Source organism: Capricornis sumatraensis, chromosome 4, assembly GCF_032405125.1.
Source record: "Capricornis sumatraensis isolate serow.1 chromosome 4, serow.2, whole genome shotgun sequence".
NCBI classification, from domain to species: Eukaryota; Metazoa; Chordata; class Mammalia; order Artiodactyla; family Bovidae; genus Capricornis; species Capricornis sumatraensis.
In genome coordinates, this window is record NC_091072.1 from 107,549,626 (window position 1) to 107,563,671 (window position 14,046).

The 14,046-nt window shown below is 37.0% G+C and overlaps 1 protein-coding gene and 1 pseudogene across 5 annotated transcripts in view; one reads left to right on the top strand and one right to left on the bottom strand.

Annotated features, from left to right (window-relative positions):
• Positions 1–14,046, bottom strand: part of ANKS1B (ankyrin repeat and sterile alpha motif domain containing 1B) — a 1,136,988-nt gene that overhangs the window by 746,589 nt on the left and 376,353 nt on the right. The gene's annotated exons all lie outside the window — the stretch shown is intronic.
• Positions 675–10,976, top strand: LOC138077967 (DDB1- and CUL4-associated factor 13-like; annotated as a pseudogene).

Sequence of the window (14,046 nt, forward strand, 5' to 3'; positions counted from 1 at the left end):
TCTAGTCTGGCATTTTGCATGATATACTCTGCATATAAATTAAGTAAGCAGGTGACAGTATACAGCCTTGACATACTCCTTTCCCAATCTGGAACTAGTCTGTTGTTCCAATTATGGTTCTAACTGTTGCTTCTTGACCTGCATACAGATTTCTCAGGAGGCAGGTAAAGTGGTCTGGTATTCTGATCTCTTTAAGAATTTTCCAGTTTGTTGTGATCCACTCAGTCAAAGGCTTTGGCATAGTCAATAAAGCAGAAGTAGATGTTTTCCTGGAACTCTCTTGCTTTTTCGATGATCCAGCAGATGTTGGCAATTTGATCTCTGGTTCCTCTGCCTTTTCTAAAACCAGCTTGAAGACCTGGAAGTTCACGGTTCATGTTCTATTGAAGCCTGGCTTGGAGAATTTTGAACATTACTTTGCTAGTGTGTGAGATGAATGCAATTGTGTGGTAGTTTGAACATCCTTTGGCATTCTTTCTTTAGGATTGCAATGAACACTGACCCTTTTTAGTCCTGTGGCCACTGCTGAGTTTTCCAAATTTCCTGGCTCATAGTACAGTACTTTCACAGCATCATCTTTTAAGATTTGAAATAGCACAACTGGAATTCCATCACCTCCACTAGCTTTGTTCAAAGTGATGCTTCCTAAGGCCCACTTGACTTCACATTCCAGGATGTCTGGCTCTAGGTGAGTGATCACACTATGGTGATGATCTGTCATGAAGATCTGTTTTGTATAGTTCTTCTGTGTATTCTTTCCACCTCTTCTTAACATCTTCTGCTTCTGTTATGTCCTTGCCATTTCTGTCTTTTATTGTTCCTGTCTTTGCATGAAATGTTCCCTTGGGATCTCTAATTTTCTTGAAGAGGTCTCTAGTCTTTCTATTTTCTTGTTTTCCTCTATTTCTTTGCACTGATCACTGAGGAAGGCCTTCTTATAGCTCCTTGTTATATTTTGGAACTCTGTATTCAGATAGGTATATCTTTCCTTTTCTCCTTTGCCTTTAGCTTCACTTATTTTCTCAGATATTTGTAAGGCCTCCCCAGGAAGAGAAGTCAAAGCTATGATTTTTCCAGTAGTCACATATGGACGTTAGAGTTAGACCATAAAGAAGGCTGAGCACTGAAGAATTAATGCTTTTGAATTGTGGTGTTAGAAAAGACTTGAGAGTCCCTTGGACTGCAAGGAAGTCAAACCAGGCAATCCTAAAGGAAATCAGTTGAATATTCATTGGAAGGACTGAGGCTGAAGCTGAAGCTCTAATACTTTGGTCACTTGATGCAAAGAACCGACTCATTATAAAAGACCCTGATGCTGGGAAAGATTGATGGTGGGAGGAAAAGGGGTAAACAGAGGATGAGATGGTTGGATGGCATCACTGACTCAATGGACATGAGTTTGATTAAATTCTGGGAGATGGTGAAGGACAGGGAAGACTGGCATGGTGTAGTCCATGGGGTTGCAAAGAATTGGATATGACTGAGCGACTGAACAGCAACAACAACCATCCATCAGGAATAATGCAAGACTGAATGTTTCTCTGATGACCAGGCAAAAAATGTTACAGCTTAGCTGGGAAGTTCTGATTCATCTGCTGTGTTGGCTAGACAATACACCTTCAAATTTCCATTTATTTCAGTCTTTACAAAACTGTCTTAATGGAAAAAATTTCAATTCCCTGGAAGACTGTAAAAAGGAACTTGGAACAGTTTTTTGCCCAAAAAGAAAAAAAAAATCTGTGTAAGATGGAATTATGAAGTTGCCCAGAAAATGGCAGAAGGTAACAGTGAATATGTTGTTCAATGAAATTTGTGATGAAAATGAAAAATATGTTTTTTATGTGTTCTTAAAAAGCAAAGTAACTTTTTGGCCAATCCAATACATACGTAAAAGTGTTCACAACTAGGTATAGAGAGCAAGGAGATAAACCTATTAGAAAAATAACTGAGACTTAATGAGAACACAAAGGGCGTCACCAAGTTTATCAGAACAAACTGCTAGACTGATGTTAAAGTTACAAAGTCATATGTCCAGTTTGATAGGTCTGGTAATAGTGAAGAGTCTGGGGTGACTACTATAACTAGTTTTTGGATCTTTATTCCTGATGTTAGTGAATGTGTGACTTACAGGGTCAAAGGCAAGGCAGTCAAAATAAGAAAATACCTTACATACTGCTCCTAGGACATTCATCCAGTCACCTAGGTTCAAACTCTTGGAGACATTATTCTTTCTCCTGTTCTGTCATGCTTACTGTTACCATAAAGAAGCAGTCATCAACTTTTATAAAATTTGCATTTCATAATAACTCCTAAACCCAGTGTTATTTTTCTATTTTTATAACCACCAAACTAGTCCAAACTTCATCAACTCATCCTTCTGTTACTTAAATAGCAGTCTCTCATCTCTAAGTCCATTCCATTTTTATACAAAGGGTTTCTACCATTTTGAATGATAAAGCATGTTTTTCAAAGGAAAAATTTTTATAAATTCCTATATTGTAATATCAGAATTAATTTAGAAATTTTGGGAGTGTAATAAATAACGTCTTCATCCTCTGCCCAAATTATAGATAGGAGTCTAGGGGTTGACAAATCTTTTCTGCAAAGGGCCAGATAATAAATATTTTAGCTTTTCAGGCCATATGATTTCTGTTACAACCATTCAAGGCTGCTGTTGTAGCAATAAAGAGACACACACGTGTAAAGATGTAAACAGAGGAGCCTTGCCAGATTTGGCCTGCGTGGGTCAGATTTGGCTCAGAGCCTGCAGTTAGCCAAACCACGGATAAAACTCAGGCAAATGGATTAAAATGTCAACACTGGTGAGCAACAGAGAAGATACTAGAGAACATGGCTTAGGTACAAAGCAATATAGGCTTTTTACTAGTACATCCCAGAATTAGACAGACTTAGCCTCAGGTCTCCCAAGCCTGGACAGATAGGATCCTTACTACTAAGCTCAACTACACATACTCTTTGCAGATGAGAAGATCAAAAGGACAATGCTCATTTCCTGTTCCCAAATTTACACATCACATTAACTCTCTTGAGGAATGAGTAGGAGCAGAGAGAAACCCAGTTAAACTGATCAGTGTCTCTCCACATGGAAAGATGAAGCACAGAAAAAGAATCCTGCATTCTCTGCCCAACTCCAGTAGATAAATTATACTTTTAGAATTTGTTGTTTGAAACAAATACATGAGCAAAGACTGACAATAAATTTCTACTTTATTAATCATAGCAAAACATATACATTTGAAAATGATAAAAATGGATATGGATGTGTAGGACCCATGATTTATATAATCTACAAACAAGCTTCTCAGGTGGTGCTAGTGGTAAAGAATCCACCTGTCAATGCAGGAGACTAAGAGATATGAGTTCAATCCGTGGGTCAGGAAGATCCCCTGGAGAAGGGCATGGCAACCCACTCCAGTATTCTTGCCTGGAAAATCCCCATGTACAGAGGACCTTGGGGGTCTATAGTCCAGAGAGTCGCAAAGAGTTGGACATGACTGAAGCAACTTAGCCAGCCTGTCAGTCACAGACAAGCTTTGTGCCTGTACGAAATTGCAGGCACTTTATAGTACCTCCATAGAGTGGCCAAGTTTGCAATCTATAGCTTCATGTTGTTGTTGTTTAGTCACTATGTCATGTCTGACTCTTTGTGACCCCTTGGACTGTAGCCCACAAGGCTCCTCTGTCCATGGGATTTTCCAGGCAATAATACTAGAGTGAGTTGCCATTTCCTTCTCCAGGGAATCTTCCTGACTGAGAGATCAAACCCACATCTCCTGCTTTGGCAGGCAGATCCTTTACCACTAAGCCACCAAGGAAACCCCCTTTTCCAGGCAATAGTACTGGAGTGGATTGCCATTTCCTTCTCCAGGGGATCTTCCCAACCCAGGGATTGAACCCAGGTCTCCCGCATTGTAGACAGACGCTTTACTGTCTGAGCCACCAGGGAAGTCCTCTATAGCTTCATATCATCCCTAAAATTAGGTGTTATAGCTCCAGACTATAGCCTTATTAGAGGACAACAGTAATCATCCAGTAAATATTTGTCAAATAAAAATATGAATTTTATAATAGCTGTTCTACTTCCTAAGGATTCCAATGCCTCCCCAAGGAGACCCTTCTGTTGGAAGCATAGAGTCTTAACCACTGGATCACCAGGGAAGTCCCTGTAATTTAATGTTTTGAAAAACCTGGAAGAACATAAACACTGATGAATAACATAATTGCTAAAATATTATTGGAGAAGACTACAGTACAAGGGCAACATGAGAATATGTACTACTATCTCCCTTTTTAGATGTACATACAGAAGTGAACAATGAAAAACGTTTGTAGGTTAGGGAAGAGTTCAGAAATCTGACTTTGATCCCACACAGGAATTGACATTTCTCAATTACAGAGATTAAAGCAATCATCTCATTGATAGTCATTTCATTTTTATTGCCTTTTTCTCCTCAAGGGCTATGGGAAAATAAAAGAGGAAAATCATTTGAAAATCAATAATGAATCCACATGCTGACCAAAAAAAAAAAAAAGCATTGTGTTCTAAGAAGTGAGAAATTTGAACCCAAGACTCTTTCACTTATAAAAGATACATTATTAAAACATTCTATTAATACACATTCAAGGCTATGAACCTATCATTTCTACACACAGTAATTAAATCTCAATTTTTTTGTACTAACAAAACAGTAGATTGTTTACATCTGCTTTGCCAGAGAATCACACGTTAGAAAAGTAAGTTAACACAATAAACATCTTGGAATATCTTTAGAATTTAAAAAAAAAAAACTTTCCTTTTCTTCTCTTTTTCCTAAATTAATGTGATTTAGGAAGCCTCATAATACTATTTAGCTTTTGATGGTATTAGACCCTGTTTTTAAAATACAACACAACTATTAATTTACTTTTTATGATCACATGCCTGGTACAAGAAGTTTAAGAAGAAACTTAGTTAAATAAGATGTCAAAATAAAAATTTGCCACACATCTGCTTTTTCATTATCCTCATTAACAGTACTCTACCATCATCTTTATGAAGCAGAGCAGCAATATTTATATCTTTTGAAACTCATTTATTCTCTTCCTCCACAGATTCAGTCCACCACCAAATCCTATGACTGATTTACCCTTGTGTTTCTATGTCAATAGCTGCCTTGTTAAGACATATTAAGACATGCCTTGGCATCACACATGTACATTATTGGCACTGCCACTAAACTCATCTCCTTTCTTGTACAGCTTCACTTCTTTTCACTCTACATAAAACCATTACAATAATCTTCAAACATCATTATTCTCATATTACTCATGGTCAATGAACTCGAGTACCTTCCAAACAGTTTTACTCAGAATAAAACTTTTTAGTTTAGCCTTTAGCTTACCAATCTTATCTACTTTATTTCACCTATCAGTAAACCCCTTGCCAGTACTCTGCTTTATCTGAGTTTATTTGCTTATTGGTTCAACTTAACATTAAATTTAAATATGACTCAATTTTTGGCTCTTCTAAAGGCAGGCAAGAAGCACTTCTAGAAGAAATAAATATCTCTGAAAATCTACTCCACCATAAAAGCAACAAGAATATTCACAAAAAAATGTTTAAAATACATTTTCAGAGAAATCTGGAAATTAACCAAAATGAAAAGCAATTTGTGTAGCATTTAATCCACATTTGAAGAAAAAAATGAATCTAAATATCCAAAACGTTCAACAAACTTCATGAAAGAGAAATTTAAAGAGATCTACACATATTCAAAGTGTTGAATAACAAAGACAGACTCATGAGACATAAACTAGAGAAAAATGATTCATCTTGTAGAAGGGATCCACAGTAAGATTAATAGCTAACTTTTCAGAAATCATGCAGTCCGGGGCCAATGAGTTGAAACATTCAAAATCCTGGAAGAAAAAAAATTTCTACCAAGAATTCTATATTCAGCAAAACTATACTTCAGAAACTCAAGATAAATTAAGACATTTCCAGATAAACAAAAATTTAGAGAAGCACTAGTAGCTGTGTCCTAAAAAAAAGAAAAAAATGAAAGAAAGAAATGTGTCCATGTACATGCTAGGTCGCTTCAGTAACGTCCAACTCTTTGCGACACCATGGACTACATAGCACACCAGGCTCCTCTATCCATGGGATTCTCCCGTCAAGAATACTGAAGTGAGTTGCCATGCTCTCCTCCAGGAGATCTCCCCAAATCAGGAATTGAACCCACATCTCTTATGTCTCCTGTATTGGCAGAATACTAAAAGACTTTCCACCCAAAACAGAGGAACACTACAGAGCAACTCAAGTCCACATGAAGAAATAAAGGGCATAGGTAAAGTAGCTACATAAGTAAATACGAAACACAATAGGAATGTATTTTTATTTTTAATTCTTTTCACCTCATATTTGATTTAAAAACAACTGCATAAAACAATAATTATAAATGTGGGTTGATTGTTTATAATGTAAAAATATGTAATGAAATATAGAGTTGTATGAAAATAACTCAAAAGGGGATAAGAAATGAAGCAATACTGGAGCAAAGTTTTTGAATACTATTGAGATTATGTTGGTATTCATTCAAAATAGATTGTTTTAAGTCATCAATCTGAAGTCAAGTAGGCCTTATGAAGCATCACTATGAACAAAGCTAGGGGAGGTGATGGAATTCCAGTTGGGCTATTTCAAATCCTAAAGGTGGATGCTGTGAAAGTGCTGCACTCAATATGTCAGCAAATTTGGAAAACTCAACAGGGGCCACAGGACTGGAAAAGGTCAGTTTTCATTCCAATCCCAAAGAAAGGTAATGCCAAAGAATTCTCAAAAGACCTCACAATTGCATTCCTCTCACACGCTAGTAATGTTCAAAATTCTCCAAGCCAGGCTTCAACAACACATGAACCATGAACTTCCAGATGTTCAAGGTGGATTAAGAAAAGTTAGAGAAACCAGAGATAAAATTGCCAACATCTGCTGGATCATCAAAAAAGCAAGAGAATTCCAGAAAAACTTTATTGACTATGCCAAAGCCTTTGATTGTGTGGATCACAATAAACTGTGGAAAATTCTGAAAGAAAGAGATGGGAATACCAGATCACCTGACTTGCCTCTTGAGAAACCTGTATGCAGGTCAGGAAGCAACAGTTAGACCTGGACATGGAACAACAGACTAGTTCCAAATAGGAGAAGGAGTATGTCAAGGCTGTATATTGTCACCCTGCTTATTTAACTTATATGCAGAGTACATCATGAGAAACGCTGGACTAGAGGAAGCACAAGCTGGAATCAAGATTGCTGGGAGAAATATCAATAACCTCAGATATGCAGATGACACCACCCTTATGGCAGAAAGTGAAGAGGAACTAAAAAGCCTCTTGATGAAGGTGAAAGAGGAGAGCGAAAAAGTTGGCTTAAAGCTCAACATTCAGAAAACGAAGATCATGGCATCTAGTCCCATCACTTCATGGGAAATAGATGAGGAAACAGTGGAAACAGTGGCTGACTTTATTTTTGGTGATTCTAAAATCACTGCAGATGGTGATTGTAGCCATGAAATTAAAAGACACTTACTCCTTGGAAGGAAAGTTATGTCCAACCTAGACAGCATATTAAAAAGCAGAGACATTACTTTCTCAACAAAGGTCCATCTAGTCAAGGCTATGGTTTTTCCAGTAGTCATGTATGGATGTAAGAGTAGGAGTATAAAGAAAGCTGAGCACCAAAGAATTGATGCTTTTGAACTGTGTTGTTGGAGAAGACTCTTGTGAGTCCCTTGGACTGCAAGGAGATCCAACCAGTCCATCCTAAAGGAGATCAGTCCTGGATGTTCATTGGCAGGACTGAAGGATGTTGAAGCTGAAATTCTAATACTTTGGCCACCTGATGCGCAGAGCTGAGTCATCTGAAAAGACCATGATGCTGGGAAAGATTGAGAACAGGAGGAGAAGGGGACAACAGAGGATAAGATGGTTGGATGGCATCATCGACTCAATGGACATGAGTTTGGGTAGGCTCCGGGAGTCAATGCTGGACAGGGAGGCCTGGTGTACTGCAGTTCATGGGGTTGCAAAGAGTCAGACAGAACTGAGTGACTGAACTGAACTGATTAATTATAATGACCCATTAAGAAAATAGCAACAATAACAGAAATAATGCAAGAAACTCCAAGGGAATTAAAATGGTAAACTAGAAAATATAGCTTTAACACAAAGTGAAGTGAAGTGAAGTCGCTCAGTCGTGTCCGACTCTTTGCGACCCCATAGACTGTAGCCTACCAGGCTCCTCTGTCCATGGGATTTTCCAGGCAATAGTACTGGAGTGGATTGCCATTTCCTTCTCCAGGGGATCTTCCCGACCCAGGGATTGAACCCAGGTCTCTCGCATTGTAGAAAAATGCTTTACTGTCTGAGCCACCAGGGAAGTCCTCTTTAACACAAAGGAAAGATATAAATGAGAAAAGGAAAGAGAAGAGAAAGTATATAATACACAGAAAACAAATAATAAAATGCTTCCATTTTATTAAGGAGATTAAGTCCTACCTTATTGATAATTATATTAATTGTAAGTGTACACAACACTCCAAACCAAAGGCAATGTTGGCAGGATAGTTTTTTGTTTGTTTGTTTTTTAATGATCCAGTTACATAGCATCTACAAGAGACATGCTTTATCTTCTAGGGCACTAATAGGTTTAACGTAAAAAGATAGAAAAAGATATACCATAAGAACAATAACCCAAAGAAATAGAAAGTGACTATGCTAACACTGAACAAAAGAAGCTTTAAGACAGAAATTGTTACTAGAGATTTTAAATAGAATATTTTATATATTTATAAAGCTAAAATGGTCAATCCATTAGGAGAACAAAACATATAAACACACATGCACTTAAGAGAGTCCTAAAACACATGAGACAAAAACTGAGAGAATTGAAGGGGAAAATACACAATCCAACAATAACAATCAGTGCATTGAGTATTCCACTTTTAATAATGAATAAAACAATTAGTCAGAAGATCAAGAAGCAAAAAGAAGACTTGAACAGCACCAACTAGATCTAACAGACATCTAGCTATAGGGCATTCCACCAAAGGCACAGTATTCTTATGTGAACATGGAACATTCTCCAGAATAAACTGTATGTTAGACCACAAAATAAGTACAAATAAATTTGAAAGGAATGAAGTCATACAAAATATATTCTGTGACCAAAAATAACAAAATTAGAAATTAATAAAAGAAGGAATTTGGGAGAAGTGGCATGTGTTGGTGCAGGAGGCCCTGGCAACGGGACCTAGAGATGAAAGCTCATGAGATTAGGAGACAATTAGCAGCAAGATAAAAGTAAAGATTCTGAGCATGAACCCAGACAACTACATCTGTGAAATCAAGTTGGACTTACAGAGAGTACCAAGAAACCATGAGCCTACTTTACATCATTTTGAGATCCCACAGGAATATGTAAGCAGAGAAGGAAATGGCACCCCACTCCAGTACTCTTGCCTGGAAAATCCCATGGACGGTAGAGCCTGGAAGGCTGAAGTCCATGGGGTCGTTGAGGGTTGGACACGACTGAGAAACTTCACTTTCACTTTTCACTTTCATGCATTGGAGAAAGAAATGGCAACCCACTCCAGTGTTCTTGCCTGGAGAATCCCAAGGGCAGGGGAGCCTGATGGGCTGCTGTCTATGGGGTCGCACAGAGTCGGACATGACTGAAGTGACTTAGCAGCAGCAGCAGCAGCAGGAATATGTAAGAGCTTTAAATGCTACCAAACTGGAACAGGTATTTGCAAAACCATTACTTGCTTCCCTGGATGATCACTGAAATGGAGTCAGTTGCTGGGCAAAGCATCCAGAGAGTCTGGCTAATGTCCTTTCTGGGGCATGTGATGGAGATAGGTTAAAATTTGGAAGTTCGCTAAATGAAAATGTATTCATACAATACAAGCACATAAAGGTATTTTTGTACGAGGAATATGTACTCACTTTTGTGGGACTTTGATTTTTTACTGTTGATGATGACAAAACTGCCAAACAATGGAAAATGGATGGACGAAGCTATGGAGAAGAGGAGGAACCATTGCCTACAATATTAGGAAAGACAGCATATACAGGAATTGATCATCACTGGAAAAATCTGTTTTTCCACATGTGGACAGCAAATAGACATTTGGGATGAACAAAGAACCAATCCTATATGTTCAATGACTTGAGGATTTGACTGTATAAGCAGTGTTAAATTTAACCCAATTGAGACATTTCTCTTGGGAAGTTGTTCTTCTGACAGGAATATAGCACTGTATGATACGAGGCAAGCTACTCCTCTGAAAAAGGTCGTCTTAGATATGAGAACAAATACAATTTGCTGGAACCCTGCAGAAGCTTTTGTTTTTACTGCAGCAAAGATTATAACATATACTTTTTATATGCATGTGCTGCACATTCTTATAATGGTACATATGCATCATGTGTCTGCAGTACTTGATGTGGGTTACTCACCCACTGGGAAAGAGTTTGTGTCTGCTAGTTTTGACAGATCTATTCGAATCTTTCCTGTGGACAAAAGCAGAAGCAAGGAAGTCTATCACACAAAGAGAATGCAACACGTTATCTGTGTGAAATGGACTTCTGACAGCAAGTACATTATGTGTGGATCTGATGAAATGAACATTCATCTGTGGAAAGCTAATGCTTCTGAAAAGTTAGGTGCTTACATCATGAGAGAAAGCAGCCACAGATTATAACCAGAAGTTAAAGGAGAAACTTCAACATCATCCTCACATAAAACGTATCTCTCATCACCAGTATCTACCAAAATCTGTCTCCAGTCAGATTCAGGAACAGCACATCATGAAAGAAGCTCATTGATGAAAGAACTGAATTGTATCAAACACAGCAAGCCTGGATCTGTGCAGATTGTGTCAGATAAGAACAAATACATTGTGGCAGTTGTGAGATAATATTTGGTATTCCTACCAATACTAATATATAATTCTTTGTTGTGCTTTGAATTGTGAACTCTATTAATAAAAGTACTGCCGCTAGTATAACAATGAATGTTTTAGTTACATGTGTCAAGTTTAATTGTTGCACATTTTTGCTATCCTGAAAAGCAGTCTTTAAAGGTGACCCGGTTGATAAGACTATCCAACATCTTATTCTTGATCTTTGTTTTCTTCATTGAAGAATACAGTATTTACAAACTAGCCTATTTTTTTACTGTTAGAAAGTGCACACATATTAATACTTTTCCTTTGACCTGTTAATTTGGGCATTCTACACTTAAACGCATTTACATTTAAGACCAAACATCTCTTTTGCTACACTGAATGTTACTTTGGATAATTATTGCGATGATTCTTCCTAGGATTCCATATGAAACATAGAAGAATTAGATCAGATTTTTATTCAATTGTATTTATTTTCTGTCCAGTTTTCAAAAATGCTTTTTCAAAAGTCCTTCCTCAGGATAAAAAGCCTGCTATTTTATCCCTTCCTCTGCAAAACAATTTCCAGTTATTTGACTATTCTTGTAGCTCTCCTCTGAGCCATAGGTAAATTATCTGTCTCTTTGGTTATGTGGCTCCATTTATCATTGGGTAAACTTACTGGAAGTGAGAAAGAAAATTACTGTAATTCATAGAACTATTGATATACTCCTAAAATACTCTTAATTGCATAAGACATTTTAATTACTTGATCCTTTCTTTTTGAAAGCACAAAAATAGGTTCCTTTAAGGCACTCATCGGCTAGCCCTATTTCTATATCAGAAAAACAAGAGGACTTCTTGCTTTTCTTTTCTATCTCCCAGGTTAAAGTGTTGTAGCACATACCTAACTTCTGAGTATAGCAAATATATTCAACATTCAACCAACATTTATTGATTCCTTTATTTCATAAGGGATAAAGCAAGCTCAGAACTTTTCCTTTATTTTACTTCTTGAATTTTTCCCTTTAGGACATAAGAACCCCAAAGTGAAACAAAATACAGAAAATACTCCCTTAAATTATTCAAATAACCACTTCGAACCAGCTCTCTGTGTTCCTTGGTGGGCACCTTATGGGGTTGGATGAGTTTTGGTTGTTCAGATGACTGTTTCGAGGCAAAGGAATAAGTGGGCTATTAAAGGTTGCTTGCTGTTTGATGTCAGAACTAAACCTAAGGCGTCTATTCTTGCATCTAAGTTTGTTCTTTTGCCATTTAGCTTTTTAACTTTAAGCAAATCACCCAACCACTAAACATTATTTTCTAAATCTTAGTGATTTAATATAATAAAACCTACATCAAAGGACTCTTTTGAGGATTATATGAGTTAACACTTGAAAAAAAATGCATGTTACTGTTCAGTCATTCATTTTGTTTTTTATTTTCTTTTGATATAAAATAAAAGCTCTAATCTTAAGAAGTTTTTCTGCCCAGAGAAATGACCATGATTTTATAAATGAACAACAATAGCATCAAAAACCCAGGAAGAACATGGGAACTAAAGTGAACACCCAGAGGTGCTATGTATGATTGTGAGATGCCAGGCCCAGGAGGCATTTGGAGACTGAAATTCTAGCCTGAACACTATAACCAAGCAATAGTTCTGTCTGGGGGCTGAATCTGTCCACGGTGGGATGCTCTTTTCTAGCCTGTTAAGGCTTTATATGAGGTAGTGGGTGACTCTGAAAGAGTATCCAGAAGAGACAGAATACGAGTACTCTACTGAGTGGCAAAGAGCCTTTCATGTTCATCATAGTAACATTTCAGTCTTAAATGTTTAGTGAATTGAACTAAGTGTTACTGAGTAATGAATTATTCCCAAGTTCTATGTACATTAAAAAAATATCTGTTGGAAATAGACTGTTCAAATATTCCAAACTATCAAGTACTTTTTTCTTTTTCACTTAACATATATCTCAGAATTATTAACACATTCCAGAGAAGTAGTCTTTAAAGGTAGAAGGTAAAGAGGTTATGCTGTACTTACTATAGTTTTACTTCAGGTAAAACAAATAAGGAATTTCATAGAATGTTTATATGAGAGATGGTTTTGTTTTTGAGCTCTGCTTTTATGCCTTTCTCTGATGTTTTCTTATGCTGCAAATAACTCTTAAAATCATAGTTAAGTGAATTATATAAACCTGTAACAACAATATTTGACTTATATAATATAATCAAATAAAAATATCAGACTGTGCTTCCCAGTGCAGGACAATATTGAATTTCTATTGCTTAGCTAAAACAATTGGTCTAGCATTTCCTAATTTGTGTTTAGTCTTCTTAAAGAGAAGCATGAAATATACAAAAGCATACCATTAAAGTTTGTTCCACTGACTTTCACTAAATAACATATGGAAATTTTGCTGTCACTGTCTAGCTGAAGAAAGCAATATTTCCTTGGCATGAAATGTCAGGTCCAAATTCCTCTGCTGGTCTTGGAAGATTCTCCACCAAATGACCCTTTCCCTCACATCACTTTCTATCATTTTGCTAATTCCAATAATTTAGCAATTAGGTGCTCAAAACACATCTATGGAAAAAAGGGGGGGGGCAGGAATATGAATGTGTGTTTTATTTTTTTTTTAATTTTTATTTTTACTTTATTTTACTTTACAATACTGTATTGGTTTTGCCATACATTGACATGAATCCACCACGGGTGTACATGCGTTCCCAAACATGAACCCCCCTCCCACCTCCCTCCCCATAACATCTCTCTGGGTCATCCCCGTGCACCAGCCCCAAGCATGCTGTATCCTGCATCGGACATAGACTGGCGATTCGATTCTTACAGCAGCACTGTTTATAATAGCCAGGACATGGAAACAACCTAGATGTCCATCAGCAGATGAATGGATAAGAAAGCTGTGGTACATATACACAATGGAGTATTATTCAGCCGTTAAAAAGAATACATTTGAATCAGTTCTGATGAATGTGAGTTTTAGAAGGAAAAGGAACTCATTCTCCATTCCACAAAATATCATTCCCATCTCTGACAAGTGTATCAATATGAAATCTTATCATTATTGATATAGTCTTT